The sequence below is a fragment of the Tachyglossus aculeatus genome, chromosome 2, assembly GCF_015852505.1.
Source record: "Tachyglossus aculeatus isolate mTacAcu1 chromosome 2, mTacAcu1.pri, whole genome shotgun sequence".
Lineage (NCBI taxonomy): Eukaryota > Metazoa > Chordata > Mammalia > Monotremata > Tachyglossidae > Tachyglossus > Tachyglossus aculeatus.
Genome location: NC_052067.1, coordinates 60,894,592 through 60,915,029, shown reverse-complemented (window position 1 = coordinate 60,915,029; position 20,438 = coordinate 60,894,592).

Genomic DNA, 20,438 nt, shown 5'->3' with positions numbered 1-20,438 from the left:
TAAAACTGCGGCTAGTCTCATCCTTTATCCCATTACCAGCACTGTAATGAAAGTCCATCCATTCTAGGCTAGATAGTGCACAATTAGTTCTATGCTGCCATGATTGAGAACACAGGGAATCTAGAGAAGCAGGATGGTGTAGTGGATAGAGTATGGGATGGGGAGGCAAATGGTCATGGGTTCTAATCCTAGTTCTACCACTTTGCTGTGTAACCTTGGGCAAGTCACTTCATTTCGCTGGGCTTCAATTCCCTCATCTGTACAATGGGTATTGAATCTGTAAGCCTCATGTGGGAAAGAGACTGTGTCCAACCTGATTTGCTTGTATCCATCCCAGCGCTTAGTACAGTATTTGGCACTTAGTAAGTACTTAAATACCATAATTATTGTTATTATTATTATTGTTATTAGAGATTGCCTGATCTGTATGTAACTCTTGCAAATCCAAAGGCTGGAAATCCTCACAGTCCTATAAACACTCATAAAGGAAGTTGGAAGTATTGATGACTGAACCCTGAAAGCACCCCTTTGCCCCCCAAGTAAACAAGTAGATTATAAAAAATGACTCCTCAGAATCAGCAAAGTATTGCAGATTGGCAATGAAGAAGTTATATACCAGCCTGCATTTAGCAAATTATACACGTAACCAAGAATCTCCACTGGAAACAAAGATACTTAAGTAAGTAGCACAATGCCTAATGATGTAAGCAGCATGGCCTAGTGGATAGAGCAAGACCTGGGAGTCTGAAGAACCTGGCTTCTACTCCCAGCTCCACCACTTCTCTGCTATGTGACCTTGAATAAGTCACTTCAGTTCTCTGTGCCTCAGTCAGCACAATTGCAAAACGGGGATTAAGATTGTGAGCCCCATGTGAAACAGGGACCGTGGACATCCTGATTAGCTTGTATCTACCGCAGCGCTTAGTACAGTGCCTGGCACATAGTAAGTGCTTAACTAGCACAATGATGATGATGATGATGATTGATGATGATGATGATGATGCTGATGATGCAAGGAGACACAAAGAGGAAGAAAGTCAAGTGAAAACCGCTCTTCAAAAACTCCAGACTTGAAGAAGACCAAGTCAAGAAGGCATGTGACAAGTCAGGATGATTCAGAAGGGAGTGGGAGATGAGGAAAAGTGGGACAGTCTGGGAAGGCCTCTTGAATATGATGTGCCTTCAATAAGGCTTTGAAGGGAAGGAGAGGAATTGTCTATTGGATTTGAGGAGGGAGGGCATTCCAGATCAGAAGCAGGACATGGACTAGGGATGGCAGCAAGACAGGCCAGATCGAGGCACAGTGAGAAGGTGAGCACTAGAGGAATGAAGAGTGCAGGCTGGGTTGTAAAAGGAGAGAAGTAAGGTGAGAAAGGAGTAGGTAAAGTGGTGAAGTGCTTTAAAGCCAATAGTTTTTGTTTGATGGGGAGGTAGAAAGGCAACCACTGGAGTTTTTTTTGAAGAGGGGTAACATGTCCTGAACTTTTTTGTAAAAAAATGACCAGGCAGCAGAGTGAAGTATGGATTGGAGTGGGGAAGAGACAGGAGGCTGGGAGGTTAGTAAGGAGTCTGATGCAGTAATCCAGGTGGGATAGGATGAGTGATTGTATTAACATGGCAACAGTTTGGATGGAGAGGAAAGGGCAGATTTGTGCTATGTTGTGAAGGTGGGACCAACAGGATTTAGTGATAGATTGAATATGTGGGTTGAATGACAGAGAGGAGTCAAGGATAACACCAAGATTATGGACTTGTGAGACAGGAAGGATGGTGGTGCCATCTATAGATGGGAAAGTTGGGGGAGGAGCAGGTCTGGGTGGGAAGATAAGGAATCTATAAAGAATCTCAAACAAATTCATGCTCTTTGCTTTTTCCAACATCCTCATTAATAAAGCTGTAAAATGTGTTCCTATGACAATTATGTTAATGATATGTGCAGTTAGTCAAAATCCAATTCACTTTTTGTAGCCTATGTTGGCCTTGTAAGGCTGAGTGGAGAAAGCATTTGTCTGAAAAAATGAAGGCATTTCTAAAAATAAAAAAAGAAGAAAACGAAAATATCAAGTTTAGAAGAAGCAGATACAATGATTAAAATGTTTTTTCTTGGAGCAGTTTGTGTTGTTTTGGGTTTTCATTTGCCAAATAATAATAGTTATTTACAGCACTTTGGTGATGGGAAGACCCATTCTGGGCATATTATGTGTTAATATTTAAGGAGAAATTCTCAGCATGGGACATAGAAGCTATAGTCCCAGTTGTTACAGAAATATAAACCCAGCAGGACTGGCTTCATTATGGGAAAATTTTAAAACACAAAGGGAGATGTTGTTTATTTAATACTCTTGTAAGACTGAAAAAAAAAAAAATCCTTGACCTAGAGCATATAGAAGCTAATGAGCAATTGGACCATTTTGGAATGGGGGTTTTTCCCAGACTCTACAGCATTTCTGTGACAGCCCAGGTTAGTGGATTCTTTGTTAGGGTGGAGTTCTAAATAAAAACCATAAACAAAGAAATTGCTCTTTTCCCCCAGAGTTTCCTACTCTGTGTCAACTGAATCATAATGATAGTGGGGAAAAAATGCCTTAGGCACTGATGGCTTTCCAGAGAACATAAAACAAGAAATTCTTATTAATATACTAGTCAATGCACTGTCTCATTGTTACTTGGGTTAGAGAGGAAAAAAGGCATAACAGTGAAGGACCAATACCTGAAGAAAGTCCGCTTATCACCTATCAGATATTTGGATCATCATCTACTATAGTATACTATGGAAGCAAGAAAGCTAGATAATAATCAGAGATGCTTATGGAGGTAGCTAGAGTTTCTGGCTAATCAACATCCACCGCCAAAAGTGCAGGGGAAGAAGTTAGGAAGGAGACTCTAGGACAAACAAAAGACATGTTTTCCTTCAGGAAATTATATATTCTAATAGGGGAGATGGGCAGACATAAATTACGAACAGTGGGAGGAGGATGAAGGATGAGGATGCAGTTGGTAATATCAAAAGGTACTGTAGGATGAAATATATGACTAAATACGTGAACTAGAAGGTGAAAGAGTTGAAAACAAGGTACAGACAGAATGTGAATTTAAGAGTGGCAAAGAGTGGTGAGGTGGGGCATAGTGAAGGAAAGAGACAATACGCAAGAATGGACAGCCTTGAAGCCAGATGCTCATGCTTAATTTGATCCTAGGCTGACTTTCTCTGTCCACTTCTGTTGTTTCCATTTTCAATTTAAAGATCATTAATGTGTCCCCTCCCCACACACTCTATACTCATAATAATAGTGGTATTGGTTAAGTGCTTACTATGTATCAGGGACTGTAGTAAGTGCTGGGGTAGATACAAAGTAGTCAGGCTGGATACAATACATGTCCCACATGAGGCTCACAGTCTCCATCGCTATTTTTACAGGTGAAGTAACTGAGGGATAAAAGAGTGAAGTGACTGGCCAAAGGTCACACAGCAGACAAGTCGCCGAACTGTGATTAGAAGCCAGGTCCTTCTGTCTCCCAGGCCCCTTCTTTCTCCACTAGGCCATGCTACTTCATTTCCCCACATTTGATGGGGTCTCTTAACTGGTATATATTTTTATTCTTCAAGGGGAGGGCATGTTATTATCTTTGTTTTCAAAGCAAGTTAAAGCAACTCATCACCAGAAATCCTCCTATGCTAGTTTTGCTATGCATTTATTCGTTATTCGTTTTCTCCCGAGTGAAAACAACACTTGAAAGAGTTAAAGAACTCCTCATTATACCATCTATTATACCATTATTAACCCTGCCCTAACCCTATCTTTGCTATCACTATAGACAACACTATGATCCTCCTTGTCTCACATGCTTGTAACCTTGGCATTAACCTCATTTCTCTAATTCAACCACCATATTCAGTGTCACCAATTTCTGCAGGTTTGACCTTCACAACATTGTTAAAATCTGTCCTCTCTTCTCCAAACTGTTACCATGATGATCAGTTATACCATTCCACCTTTACTACTGCATCAACCTCCTTGCTGCCCTCCCTGCTTCGTGTCTCTCCCCACTTCAGTCCACACTTAACTCTGCAACTGGATCATTATCCTAATAAAAAATTCAGTCAGCATGTCACTGCTCCTCAAAAAACTCCAGTGGTTGCCCATCCACCCCCATACCTAACAGAAACTCCTTACCATTAGCTTTGAAGCACTCAATCAGCTCACCCACTTGTATCTTACCTCACAGATCTCCAACTGCTACCCAGCCCACACACTTCAACTCTCCAATGACAACCTATTCACAGTACCTCGATCTTGCCTATTTTTGCCACCTGCCCCTTGGCTATATTCCCCCTCTGGCCTGGAACTTCCTTTCCCTTCATGCCTGGTAGACCACCACACTCAACTTCAAAACATTACTAAAATCACTTTTCTGCCCACAAGAGACCACCCCAGACTAAGCCCTCATTTCCCCTACTCACTCTTTAGTGCCTGTCACCTGTGCACTTGGATCTGTACCTTTTAAGCACTTAATATTCAACCCACCCTCAGTCCCCAGGCACTTATGTACCTATCCATAATTTATTTGAATGTCTCTCTTCCCTGCTAGATTGTAAACTCCTTGTGAGCAGGGGCAAAGACTACCAACTTAGTTGGATTATACTCCCCCCAGGGCTTACTAGATTGCTCAGCCCACAAGAAACAGTAAATAAATACCACAGATTGATTAATAGCAAATATATGCTCTTGGTACATGGATATGTTCAGCATGTGTGGGTAAGGCTTGTATAGGCAAAGGGGATATAAAAGAGACAGTGAGTTCTACTAATGTTGGGATCTTTTGGCTGGAAAATAAAAATATTTTTTCCCCTCAGTGGGAGAGTTTTCTTTGGTCTAAATTATCTTAAATGCAGCAAGCCAGTAACCATGAATAGATCTTTCTGCAAATTCATAATAACTATTTCATGAAAAAAGGGTTCTATGTTGGGTCAAATTGCTTATTGTACCAAAAGGTGAGGTCCATTCCCTATAAATCTTTCAGAATAATGAGAAAAGTACAGAATTCAGGTCAGCCACCCTTACTCTCTTTAAAGTCCAATTCTCAAATATAGAGTTGAGAAACCTGTGAAAGCAAAGAGCCCTGATCCTTGTTTTATGTAATTTACTTTCATTTTGTAGCCAGGAGCAATTCAGACAGCCATAATTTTAATTGCATTTGTAAATTAAAATTAAATGTATAATCCTCCAAAACTGAATTTAACACAAGAAATTCATTCATTCATTCATATTTATTGAGCGCTTACTGTGTGCAGAGCACTGTACTAAGTGCTTGGGAAGTACAAGTTGGCAACATACAGAGATGGTCCCTACCCAACAGTGGGCTCACAGTCTAGCAATCATTTTTGTTGATGTTCAGAGGAAACCTTTCTCTGAATAATGATGAATCAGTAATATTTGCAACAGCTTGCCAACTTGCAAATCAATTCACAGCTGGCCAAAGTGAGACCAAGCCCAAAACACATGTGTCCAGCGCATCACTAGCCCCGATCATTTCGTGATGCTCTTACATTTGCATTCAGTCAATGAGACTCATTGGCTTGTTAATTTGATCCACCAAAACATACCATCGTTTGTATGGAAAAATATAGTACAATTGATTACAATAGTAGATAATAATAATAATGATGATGGTATTTGTTAAGCGCTTACTATATGCAAAGAACTTTTGATCCCTGTTCTCAAAGTGTTTACATTCAAGAGGGTGAGCTACACTTTGAAATCATTTACAGATTGAGAAGAAGAGGAAAAGGGAATATACGTGAGTCAGTGGTTAAGTAATAGGTTTGTAGGCCATTTTTTAATGGTATTTGTTAAGCAATTACTATATGTTAAACGTTCTAAGCACTGGGGTCGGTACAAGCTTATTAGGTTGGACATAGACTGTGAGCCCTAAGTGGAACAGGGACTAAGTAAGAGAGAGAATAGGGTAACTGAGACAGAAAAGCTAAGTGCTTTGCCCAAGAACACATAGTAATTAACTGGCAGAGTCAGGTTTAGAACCTAGGTCATCTGACTCCCAAATCTGTGCTCTTTCCACTAGGCTATGCTGCTTTTTATAGGCCACACTGCTTCTAGGTTCCTAATTGCCTGGAACTTACTCATCATCATCATCATCATCAATCGTATTTATTGAGCACTTACTATGTGCAGAGCACTGTACTAAGCACTTGGGAAGTACTCCCTTTTCATATCCAACAGATGATCACTCTCTCCACTTTCAAAGCCTTATTAAATAACAATAATGATGGTATTTGTTAAGCACTTACTATATGCCAAGCACTGTTCCAAGTGCTGTGGGGGATCAAGGAAATCAGGTTGTCCCACATGGGGCTCACAAACAATCTCCATTTTACAGATGAGGTAACTGAGGCACAGAGAAGTTAAGTGACTTGCCCAAAGTCACACAGCTGACAAGTGGTGGAGCCGGGATCAGAACCCATGACCTCTGACTCCCAAGCCCGTGCTCTTTCCATTGAGCCAAAAATCACATCCCCTCCAAGAGACCGTCCCCAACTAAAGCCTCATTTCCCCTAGTTCCTCTCACTTATGCATCACACTTGTACTTTCATTCATTCATTCAATCATACTTATTGAGCACTTACTGTGTGAAGAGCACTGTACTAAGGGTTTGGGAAAGTGCAATACAACAATGAACAATTCCAGGACAGAGGCAGGACATGCACCAGGGGTTGGCAGCTAGAAAGGCAAGACCGAGGCCCATTGAGAAGATTAACACTAGAGGAGCAAGGTGTGCAGGCTGGGTTGTAGAAGGAGAGTAGTGAGGTGAGGAAAAGGGGGCAGGGTGGAGGAGTGCTTTAAAGCCAATAGTGAGGAGTTTTTGTTTGATGCAGAGGTGGATGGGTAACCTCTGAAGTTTTTTGAGGATTGGGGTGATGTCCTGAACGTTTTTGTAGAAAAATGATCTGGACAGCAGAGGACTGATAGGATAGGACTGACAGGATTTAGTGATGGATTGAGTATGTGGGTTCAATGAGTGAGAGGAGTCAAGGATAACACCAAAGTTGTGTGTTTGTGAGACTGGAAGGATGGTGATGGGAAATTCAGAGGGAGGAGAGGGCTTGGGCGGGAAGATAAGGAGTTCAGTTTTGGACATATTAAGCTTGAAGTGACGGGAGGGCATCCAAGTAGAGATGCCTTGAAGAGAAGAGGAAATGTGAGACTTCAGAGAGGGAGAGAGATCAGGGTTGGAGTTGTAGATTTACATATCATCCTTGTAGGGGTGGTAGTTGAAGACATGGGAGCAAATGAGTTCTCCAAAGGAGTGAGTGTAGATGGAGAATAGAAGGGGACCCAGAACTGAACCTTGAGGGACCCCCACAGTTAGGGGGTGGGAGGCAGGGGAGGAGTCTGCGAAGGATCCTAAGAATGAGTGGCCAAAAAGATGAAAGGAGAACCAGGAGAGGACAGAGACAGTGAAGTTGATATTTCCAGGAGAAGGGGGTGATCGACTGTGTCAAAGTCAGCTGAGAGGTCAAGGAGGAATAGGTTGGAGTAGAGACTGTTGGATTTGTCAAGGAGATCATTGGTGGACTTTGAGAGGGTAGTTTCTGTGAAGGGGTTGGAAGGAAGCAAGATTGGAAGGGGTCAAGGAGAGAATTGGAGAAGAACTGATACTTGGATGTGCACCCTTTATACACCCCACCTTCAGCCCCACATCAGTTATGTACATATCCATAATTTATTTTAACGTTTGTCCCGGTTCTACACTGTAAGCTCCTTGAGGGCAGTGAAATATCTTACCAACTCTATTACAGTGCACTCTCCTCAGCACTTAGACAGTTCTCTGCACAAAGCAACCTCTAAACAAATATGATTAAATGTTCCAGAAAGTTGTAAGGTAAAAAGGGAGCAAGTGGTGCAGAAATGAAGTAGCAGGGAAGCAGAAAGGCTTGAAGGAAAGAGCACAAGCCTGAAAGTCAGAGGACATGGTTACTAATCCCACTTATATACCACTTGTTTGTATCCTGTCCTTGAGCAAGTTACTTACCTTCCCTGTTCCTCTTTCCTCATCTCTAAAATGGGGGCTAAAGAGTTGCTCTATTTTTGCTTACACTAGAAGCCTAATGTGGGACAGGGACTATCTGCTTCCCTCTCTAGACTGTAAACTCTGTGTGGTCAGAGAATATGTGTACCAGCCCTCTTGTACAGTACTCTCCCAAGCACTAGGTACAGTGTTCTGCACACACTGTGCTCAATAAATGCCATTGATTAATTGATGAATTGACCACTATTATCATCATTCAGGGGCTTTAACCTAAGGAGAGTTTGGACTATCCTATCCTATCCTATCCCATCTGGACTATTGCAGCAGCCTTCTCTCTGATCTCCCATCCTCGAGTCTCTCTCCACTTCAATCCATACTTCATGCTGCTGCCCGGATTATCTTTGTCCAGAAACGCTCTGGGCATATTACTCCCCTCCTCAAAAATCTCCAGTGGCTACCAATCAATCTGCGCATCAGGCAGAAACTCCTCACCCTCGGCTTCAAGACTCTCCATCACCTCACCCCCTCCTACCTCACCTCCCTTCTCTCCTTCTACAGCCCAGCCCGCACCCTCTACTCCTCTGCCGCTAATCTCCTCACCATACCTCGTTCTCGCCTGTCCCGCCATCGACCCCCGGCCCACGTCATCCCCCAGGCCTGGAATGCCCTCCCTCTGCCCATCCGCCAAGCTAGCTCTCTTCCTCCCTTCAAGGCCCTACTGAGAGCTCACCTCCTCCAGGAGGCCTTCCCAAACTGAGCCCCTTCCTTCCTCTCCCGCTTGTCCCCCTCTCCATCTCCCCCATCTTACCTCCTTCCCTTCCCCACAGCACCTGTATATATGTATATATGGTTGTACATATTTAATACTTTATTTATTTATTTATTTATTTTACTTGTACATATCTATTCTATTTATTTTATTTTGTTAGTATGTTTGGTTTTGTTCTCTGTCTCCCCCTTTTAGACTGTGAGCCCACTGTTGGGTAGGGACTGTCTCTATATGTTGCCAATTTGTACTTCCCAAGCACTTAGTACAGTGCTCTGCACATAGTAAGCGCTCAATAAATACGATTGATGATGATGATGATGATGAGTACCTCAGGCTGCATGGGGAGGTCACAGAATAGTATTGCAAACTTGTTGAAGAGCCTAACTTTTTACCCTGAGGAGTAAACTCTCAAACACATTTCTGTACTGGAATATCAAGTGCTTGGTAGAGAGCTCTGCGCACAGTAAGCACTCAAAGACCATTGATGATGATGATGATGATATCCTCTAGACTATAAGCTCCTCACCTAAACCATGAGCTTGCTGTGGGCAGGGAATATGTTTACCAGCTCTTGTATTGTACTCTCCCAAACACTAGCTCAAATACTAAACACTCAAATACCAACACTGACATCTAAAATTTGTAGTAAAAGATGCAATCTTAACTAAATGATAACCTCTAGAATCTTTTTCTTTCTCTTGGTACATGTGATCTGTTTACTCTTCGAAGACTTGTTTTTCCATTTTTATTGTCTTAGCTTTACTATTTTTAGTATTATGATCATGGTACTTCTTAAGTGCTTACTATGTGTTAAGCACTGTTTCAAGCACTGTGGTAGATACAATTTAATCAAGTTGGACATAGTCCCTGTCCTACATGAGGCTCACAGTCTAAGTGGGAAGGAGAACAGGTATTGAATCCCCAATTTTACATATGAGGAAGCTGAGGCACAGAGAAGTTAAGAGATTTGCCCACGGTCACACAGCAGTCAAGTGGCAGAGACAGGATTAGAACCCAGGTTCTCTGACAACGAGGCCCACCTTCTCTCCCTTAGGCCATATTTCTTCTCTTTTCATTCATTCAATCAATCATATTTATTGAATACTTACTGTGTGCAAAGCAAGTGCTTGGGAGAGTACATTATAAAAATAAACACATTCCCTGCCCAAAACAGGCTTATAGTCTTTGCCTCTCTGCTGGAGCCCTTTAAAGGAGTGATTTGTGGGTTGAGGGTACTTTTCAGCCCTAGTCACACTTGCCCAGGGTCCTCTCTGTAGTTTCTATTCTTCTGGATGCATTTTTACCAGTTATTAATAATAATTACGGTATGTCATTCATTAGATATTTGCTAAGCACTTACTATGTCCCAGGCACTGTACTAAGTGCTGGGGTGGATACAAGCAAATCGGGTTGGACAAGTCCCTGTCTCATGTGGGGTTCACAGTCTCAATCCCCATTTTACAGATGAGGTAACAGAGAAGTGAAGTGACTTGCCCAAGGTCACACAGCAGACAAGTGTCAGAGTCGGGATTTGAACCCATGATGTTCTGAATCCCAGGCCTGTGCTCTTTCCACTATGCTATGCTGCTTCTCTTTTCTTACTCTTTTCCTGGTACCTGGTTATAAATGTAGGTAGAATCAGGCAAGTTGACCCAACCAGTGTCCCAAAGACCCTTTTCTCTGCTCTAGGAAGAGATATATAAGAAAGATGTTCTGACTAAATAATGTGAGATGTAATTTGGGACATTCTTCAATAAGCATTATAAATGCATCATTAAGTACAGATGATTCATTGAGTGTCATTCACCTTCAATCAAACTAATTTATTTCCATAGCAATTTTGTTTTAAATGAGCACCTTTAATTGAAGTATTCCCAACAGAATTTGATGAAAACTTTTTTTTAAATGCCACCCAGTTATGCTTGGATTGGAAATGACTTTTATCATGAGCTACTTGTCTACTTAAGAGCTGCAGAATGTACTAAAGTGACAAGGTTCACTATTTTTTCTTCCCTTATAAACAATAATCAGCTTTTTGCCAGTGTTTGCTAAATAGAGCATTGAAATCTAGTAATGATTACTAAAGTCAAGCTTAAGTCACATAAAAGATTTTTCAAAACATTTGATAAAAATGAATGTAGTATTTTAATATGGACTGGGGAAAATAAATCTCAATATTCAATGCTCTGGGTTCAAAAGCAATGCTGTCAATTGTGGCATGAATTAAAATACTAGAGAAACAGCATGGCCTAGTGGAAATAGCATGGGCCTAAGAGTCCGGGGACCTGGGTTCTAATCCCAGCTTCACCACGTGTAAGTCATTTGACCTTGGACAAGTCATGTAAATGTTCTGTGCCCCCTTATCGGCAAAATGGGGATTAAAACTATGAGCCTTGTATGAGACAGGGACTGTGTCCTATCTGACCATCTTGTATCTACCCCAGCCACAGTACAGTGCTTGGCACATAGCAATTGCTTAAAGATCGTGATTATTATTACTAGTAATAATTATCTGTGCCTCAGTTGCCTCATCTGTAAATGGGGTTTAATACTGCGAGGCCTATATGGGAGATGGACTGTAGCCAACTGGGTTAGCTTGTCTCTATCTGGAGCTTAGTTTAGTGCCTGGCATATAGCATGCATTTAATAATAATTTTAAAAAAATTCAAAATTCTTCAGACTAACTCAGGGATACAAGCAGTAAATCCACCTTCTTCTACTGGATTCAGTAGACCAGCCCTCAGTTATTGGATTCCCCATAAAGTAATCATCTCATCCAGACCTTCTAAATCTGCCTAGAGACATAGGTGACTGTCCAGTGATGCACTGCCTGCCTCCAAAGCACACTTTGTCACTACTGTCAGTGGCACATTCAGACCCCAAGATGGTAATAGGAATGGAATGAAAAGGGCACTTCTATGAGGATTTGGATAAAATCATTTTAGGAATGTCAAAGTCCAATGCTCTCTGTGGGCAGGGAATGTCACTGTTTATCGTTGTACTGCACTTTCCCAAGTGCGTAGTACAGTGCTCTGTAAACAGTAAGTGCTCAGTAAATATGATTTGAATGAATGCTTGAGTTGGGAAAAATGTCCCAGTAGGCAAAAATAAAGAAAAAAACTGCATGAGATTAGAAAAAAACCCAGAAGTAGTCTGTTTTTATTTGATGATGATGCATTTTGTTATCCTCAACCCCAGCTTCTTGCCAAAAAGAGAAACCACAATCCAAACAAGGGCTATTTATCACAACTATATCCCAGGGAAGTGTAAACAATCAATCATATTTATTGAGCACTTACTGTATGCAAAGAACTCTACTAAGTCTTGGGAGAGGACAGTATAACAATTTAACACAATTGGTAGACATGTTCCCTTCCCACAATGAGTTTACAGTCTAGAAGGGGAGACAGACATTAATATAAATACATTTTGGATATGCACATAAGTGTCATGTGAGTGAGGGAGTGGTGAATAAAGGGAGCAAATAATAGTACAAGGGTGACACAGAAGAGAGTGCGAGAAGAGGAATAATAATAATTAATTACTGTGGTATTTGTTAAAAGATTACTATGGCCAGGCACTGTACTAAGCACTAGGGTGGATGTAAGCATATCGGGTTGGACACAGTTCGTGTCCCACATATTAATAATAATAATAATAACAATAGTAATAATAATAATGGCATTTGTTAAGCACTTACTATGTGCAAAGCACTGTTCTAAGCGCTAGGGAGGTTACAAGGTGATCAGGTTGTCCCACGGGGGGCTCACAGTCTTAATCCCCATTTTACAGATGAAAGAACTGAGGCCCAGAGAAGTTAAGTGACTTGCCCAAAGTCACACAGCTGACAATTGGCAGAGCTGGGATTTGAACCCATGACCTCTGACTCCAAAGCCCGGACTCTTTTCCACTGAGCCACGCTGCTTCTCTAACAATTTACCACCTAATGTTAGAAAGCCTGTCAAGGTTCAAGATATCATCATTAACCAACGTTCTAAAGGAATATCACTTTGATGGCAAGAAAATGATTAAACAGTGATTGATAACATTGCTTTAAACTAGTGAAACTGATTTTATCATCCTGAAATTGCACATTCTCTCATTTTTCCTTTTTCTCCTCCATATCAGGTAATATGCTAAATCAGATTGGTAATGACTACATTAACTAAGAGGGAAGATTTTAAAAAGAGAGTATTCTGAAAGAAAAGGTTTGGACTCACTGACTGGCACATCTTAAGAACTAAAAACGTCTGTTTTTCTTGGAAAAAATGCATTTGGAGATTCCTTGGCACTTTTTCTTTTACAAAAGGATCATTATTGAGACTGACATTTTTCAAAGGTACAATATGTGTTCAGCTGAGCTAGTAATGCCAGCTTCCCAAAATGTATTAGAAACCTAAGCGATGCCATTTCTGAATTAGGCCAATGGTCCATCCATGCTGGTGTACTGTCTTTCACAGGAGCAATGAGATGCTCACAGATACAGTGTGATAACAGCCTGATAGCTGCCCTCTTTAATATCACTCCTTGCTATCATTGGTCTAGCATCCTCACCCATTTATTTTCTCTACAAACTAACTTTCCCTCTGTAACCCGATGGAGTCCATTGACCCATTTATCCAAATGCATCTTGTACCTATTAATATTTGAAGCTTGTAGGAACAGGTGTGAGGTGTTCAAAGTATAAAGAATGTTTTTGTGTTTGTTTTGAACCTACTGCCTTCAAGCTTCATTGGGAGTCATCTCTCTCTGGTGTTGTGGGACTTGTTCAATAACAATTCTATGTTCCCCCAACTCACTCATGAATTAAGCTTCAGTCATGACTCTCTTCAGTTTTCAGGTGTCCAAATCCTTTCAGTCTATCTTCCAGTTGAAGTTATTCCATCCCCATTTCTTTGCTTTCCCTCTTTGTTCCAGTCTATTAGCTCTCTTTTAGGATGTGGTGACCAGAACTACACAATATTCTAGAGAGACCACAATTCTCCACAACTTCAAAATCCTCCTGAAATCCCATTTCCTCCAGGAAGTCTTCCCCAGACCATTTCCGCAACTCCAAATCCTGACAAGTCAACAGCTCTGTTAGCATGGATATACATATAATATATAGATATGTGATGCACTCTAACTAAATATACTATTTATTCAACTATTTATCCATTTGAACTTCCAGGCCAGTTGCAATCTTTTTCTTCCTCCTATCACATTATTTTTAAGTAATTTGTGATTGCCTACCTACCCCCATTAGACTGTAATCTCCTTAAAGGCAGGGGATGCACCTTGGTTCTGCTGTTGTTCTCTGCAAAATAGTTAGCAGTGCTCCACACACACTAGGCACCCAAAAATAATAATAATTATATGGTATTTATTAAGGGCTTGTCAAGCAGTGCCCTAAGTGCTGGGATAGCTGCATGGTACCTGTGCTTCAGTTCCCTCATCTGAAAAATGGTGATTCAATACCTGGTCTCCCTCCTACTTAGCCTGTGAACCCTAAATGTGACCTGATTACCTTCTATGTACCCCAGCACTTAATGCAGTGCTTGACGCATAGTAAACACTTAGTAAAAGCACGTATCACTAAGGTCAGATGCAGTCTCTGAGTGATTTATTGGATCAATGATTTCAGGGATCATTTGCAAAATGATTTCAACTTTACATACTTGCTCAAATATTCAAGTGTCACAGATTCCCCCCACCCCTCATCTGCAAGTCTGTCAAAACCTTTGTATCCTACCCCAACATTTCATCCACACCCTGAAAATGCTGCTCGGCTTGTGGTATTGAATTTGTGATGGGGCTTGCTGGACTGAGTCCCAGTACCTCTGGACTTGGCATTTTGTATCATGTGTCTGCAGGGTTAGATTATTGCTTATTTAAATCTCAGCTCCTCTTTCATTACAAATTAAGCATTGCCTATCTGCCTTTCAGCTCAGTTAATGAGGGGAATGAATCTTGAGAATCTTAATGCCGCTAACTGGCTACTGCTAAAATGTAAACTCCATCACTGTGAGAATATTATTTGCTAGAACTTCTTTCTTTGTAAATTTGAGTTATGAATTAGTATTCTTTTTTGTGGTGTTTGTTAAGTGCTTATTATGTGCCAGGTAAGGAACTAATCGTTGGGGTAGATACTAGGTTGTCAGGTCAGTCCCTGTTCTGCATGGGGCTCACAGTCTTAATCCTCATTTTAGAGATAAGGTAGCTGAGGCACATGTAAGTGAAATGACTTGCCCAAGGTCACATGACAGACAAGTGGCAGAGCTAGGATTAGAACCCAAGTCCTCCTAGGCCTATGCTCTATCCATTAGGCCACACCACTGCACCCTGTTCACAGCCCAAGGCATAGCTCTTTTGCCGCCATATGCTTGGGGGCCAGGGAGGGGGTGTACACACCACTACTCTTCTCTACCTCGTTAGCCCTGTTTCTCTCTCTGGCCTGCGTGGGCCCCCTGACTTTGCAGTCATTCAAGGGGGAAAAGGCAGTGACAACAGGGTCCATTGCTGAGTAGGAGGAAATGAAGTGGATTTGGACTGGGAAGGAATGGTGGAAGGGTACCTTGGGGTAGTGAAGCTGAGGACTGACCAGAAGGGGAAGAAGGGGAAAGGGGAGGGAAACAGAGTCATGTCCAGGATCAACTGAATTTATTTTAGCACTAATTGTGTGCAGAGTACTGTACTAAGCACTTGGGAGAGTATTTGGTCAAGCCTTAAATCTGCTCATGTACATGTGCTTAGCAAATACAATCATTATTATTATTATTATTATTATTACTGTCACTGAATATGTATACTGATTACCTCTTGCATATGCATTACTGTCACTGAATATGTATACTGATTGGTTGTGCTGAATTCCACCCAGGAAATCAGCGACTGGCAAGGCCATGATCTACCTTATCAGCACTCTTAGCAACAACCAATTACCTAAGGCCACCCATAGACCTGGGGTCCCAAATTATCAGCAGACCCTAACAGCAACAAATTGCTGGCCATAGCCCTCAGCCTTGAGACCCTAGGTTGTCAGAAAACCCTAACAGCAATAAATTACTGGCCGCAGCCCATAGCCATGAAATCCAACACCTACGCTTGCTGAAGACTTCTTGCTGAAGATTTCTTCAGCCACAGAGTATCAGCTGAATGACCCAAAGCGAATAATGAAGAAGTTTGGTGTATAATGAGAGGCTAATGAAGACAACAACAAACAGGGGAGGAGTGGCACATGATGTGTCAATCCAGCGCACGAATAAGGACTTGAGGGACTTGGTGCTGCATCACCCAGTGAAGGGGGACCAGCAGGAAATATAAGGATGGGCTCATCCTCAGTTCTTTGTCTTTGGCAACTAAACAGCCACTGACCTTTTGTTGCAACAAAATGAATAAAAGTCTGGTCTAACCTGACTCATTACTTGGAATATTTTCCAACAAGTACAATATAAAAGAGTTGGTAGATACATCCCTGATGGGGAGAGCTATGCCTAAGTAAGCGCTTAACAACTGCCATCATTATTATAAAGGGTTAGAAGTCATAATTCCAGAGATCCCTAAAGCAGCAAAAGGCAATCCTCTGACAGATAATTTACAAAATAAACAAACAGACTTCATGCTCACTAAGGAATGTGGCATGAGTACAATTTAGTATACTTTGAGGTACCAATAGTTGTACTAATAATCCCAGTAGACAAGCACCGATCCAGGCAAACACTTTGTCCCAACTGTTAACATATATAATAATAATAATGATGGTATTTGCTTAAGTGCTTACTATGTGCCAAGCACTGTTCTAAACCTGGGGTAGATACAAAGTAATCAGGTTATCCCACGTGCGGCTCACAGTCTTAATCCCCATTTTATGGATGAGGTAACCGAGGCTCAGAGAAGTTAAGTGACTTGCCCAAAGTCACAGAGCTGATAAATGGCAGAGCCAGTATTAGAACCCATGACCTCTGACTCCCAAGACCAATAAGCCATACTGCTTCTCAAATAAATAACGATGGTATTTGTTAGGTGCTTACATTGTGCCGAGCACTGTTCTAAGCACTGGGGTAGATACAAGGTAATCAGGTTGTCCCATTAAGGGCTCACAGTTTTAATCCCCATTTTTCAGATGAGGTAACTGAGGCCCAGAGAAGTTAAGCAGTTTGCCCAAGGTCACAAAGGAGCCAAATGGTAGAGCCAGGATTAGAACCCATGTCCTCTGGCTCCCAAGCTGAGCTCTTGTCACTGAGTCACACTGCTTCCCCTGTGATCTTTAAGGGACACAACAGAGATTTCAGATGATAGTTGGGGGAAAAATGATTTTTGGGGTGTAAGGAATGAGCTTTATTAACCATTTGGATATTGCCCACCCATCTGTCATCTCCATGGCACAGAAACACTACCTCATCTGTATCATTCAGAGAGGGAACAGAATCAGCATGGCCTAGTGGAAACAGCATGGGCCTGCGAGTCAGAAGACCTGTCATTCATTCATTCATTCATTCATTCATTCAATCAATAATTTCCATGAGACTGGGATGGGGGATGAATAAAAGTCAGGGCAGTGCAGAAGGGAGTAGGAGAAAAGGAAAGGAGGGCTTAGTCAGGGAAGGCCTCTTAGAGGACATATGCCTGCAATGAGGTTTAAAGTTGGGGAGAATAATTTATAAGGTGAAGCCTCATTCAGTCAGCCTGTAACACACTAATCTGTGAACTCCAGTTTAATTAAATTTTTAAGAGAACAGTATATTCAAAATAGGAGAAAATGACATTGTATTTATTAAGCATTTACTGTGTGTACAGCACTGTACTAAGCACTTAGGAGAGTACACTATAACAGAGTTGGAAGACATGTTCTCTGTCCTCAATGAGTTTGCAGTCTAGAGTATGAATACTTAGCATTCTACCTGGCCTACTGATAATTATTTCAAGGTTCAGATATTCCAGTAACACTAACCTGGGAAACCTCAAAATTCCTAGTAAATTGGAAGCCTGAAGACTTTAAAATGTTTTAATGGTGTTTCTGTTCCAAAGAGATTTTTCTTCCGCATTTTCAAATACTACCAATTCCTCTATTATTCACATTGCACTTGGATAAAACTCTGTTAATATGGAAATTCATGCTGTGGTGTGCATCAATTTTAAAGTCATATGTGAGCACATAACATGCTCCTTTGAACACCACGGCACACTGATCCAAACAGGCACCTGCTTTGGGATGAACCCTCCCAATTCACTTACAAATTCTAGCCAGAACACACTGTGAAAACAAAAATGAGAGTGGAATTGAATCCATCATTTTAAAAACTCTATCATCAGGACCCTCTGTCTTTTTTCGATAATATATGGAGAAAAGAAAAACCTGGGGGACAATAAAGATGTTCCTGTATTCCTAGCCAATCAACGCTTTAAAAATCCATTCAGAGTTATTCAGAAAACTTTCTTGAAAGCAATTGCACTATTTTGCATTATCCAGCCCCCTCATTTTTTTTTCCTCATCAAGAAAGAGCACACAGAGGGAACAATTCATGGACTACTGGATTTCCACAATAAATTTAGTTAAAGTTTAGGACTATTTTTTTCATCTGAAGGAAAATCAACTCACTCAACTATGCCTATATGCTCCCTCCACCCACTACTGTGCAACTTTCTCTCTTCATCCTTTACAAGCTAATGTAACATACCTTGCTCCCCACTCCCCTACATCTATCCCCTTGCTCAGGTTGTTTCCCTGGCTTGGAATTCCCTCCTTCCCCACATCCAACATACGACAGGCCTCCCCATTTTCAAAAGCCCTCCTGAAATCCCATCTCCTCTAGAAAGTCTTCCTCTGATTTCCAAGACCATATCTAGGTTTTTTTAAATGTATTTATCTATACCCATCCTCAGTACTTATATACATATGTTTATTCATTTTTACATTCACTTTTTTTCCCCTCATATCATAAATATTTTTATGTTTGCTTCCCCAGAGAATGTAAATTCTTTCTGGGCAGGAAACATGTCATCTTTGTTTCATACTTTCCAAGCACCTATTAAAGTTTCACTTCACTTCTCCATAGTACATTATGCTATTCTCTTCTCTTTCATTCACACTCAGAGCCCAAACTTATTTCATTATGAGAAAATGTTGCAATAAAAAGATTGTGATGTTTGTACTTTTATATACCAGACAATAATAATAAAACCAGAAAAATAAGGGAAAACATTCATTTTTCAATGCTTTCTATTAATATTAATACAATGAAAATTGACTTTAAATAAGACATTCACTAAAATCAAAAAGCCAAACAGGAACTGACAAAACAGCATAAATTGGGGCGCTCTTTTCAATTTCCTAAAAATTATGTACCAGAATTTACTCATAGTACTTTAAGGTCCATGAGCAATAAGGGAATATAAATTCAAGAGTAACCATTACAACACAAAATTGGACTCATTATAGTAAGAGGCTAGCAAGGCATTATTGTAATCTTTAGCTAGATCCTAGACTTATGATAAGTTCTTTACAGAATTAACTTACTTTCATCATATGAGATTTCATCTGTAATTTCATCCACAGCATTACATTGCGCCTTTTAAGGAACTCATTTTCTGCTCATATTTTCTTTTGACCTTTGGATAACAAAGCAGACATTGGTCAATAGGGAATTTGGATTTTTGCCTCTGATGATTCTATTACTAGATTCTTGAGAGAGAAATAAAATATGAATTTAGAATAATCCCATCACTTTTCTCAGTTAACATTAGTCTTTTTTTAACATAAGGGAGATTCAATTTAGCTACCTCTAATTAATTTATATAAAGCTATAAAAGTCTTGGGGAAAAATGGCTGAAAATCCATATTCCTTGAAATTTTGGAGAGTGGAGGACTGAAACTAACTCCATTATATGCATTCACTTATAAGCATTCAATCTTTTATTATTACTGATACAATGCAAAAATAATTAAAATGCATTTCACACTGTGTACTCAAACTGTGTTGGGTAGGGACCATCTCTATATGTTGCCCATTTACTTCCCAAGTGCTTAGTACAGTGCTCTGCACACAGTAAGCGCTCAATAAATACAATTGAATGAATGAATGAATGTTGAAGAAAATGTAAAAAAAACAAAAAACGGACACTATCTGTTCCATAACACCCCCTGGAGAGTCAGTTTTATTTTCAAACAATGTCAATCAACAGTAACTAGCTCTTGTTAGTATCTTGTCTGAATAATATCCAAATACTATTGTGATTGTTATTAAGCCCTTACTATGTGTCACATACTGGAGGGTGTAATCAGGTTGGACGCAGTCCATAGTTCACATGGTGTTCAGTCTGAGGAAGGGAAAACAAGTTTTTATCCCCATTTTACAGATGTGGAACAGAGAAGCTAAGTGACTTGCCCAAGGTAACTTAACTCATCAGGCAAGTGACAGAGCCAGGATTAGAACCCAGGTCTTCTGATTCCCAGTCTTATTCCATTTTACTAGGCCACAATGCCTCCCACTTCGCTGTTGTCCAGGGGTTCTGGTAGTTCTGTTCTTGTCTCACATGCTGCACCAGTGGCCTGTCTGGGCTCTGGAGATTACTTGAGAAAAGCCCTCTTCTAACCAGAGGATATTGTTAGTCTATATCTGCACTATATCCTCACTGACCTCCCTGC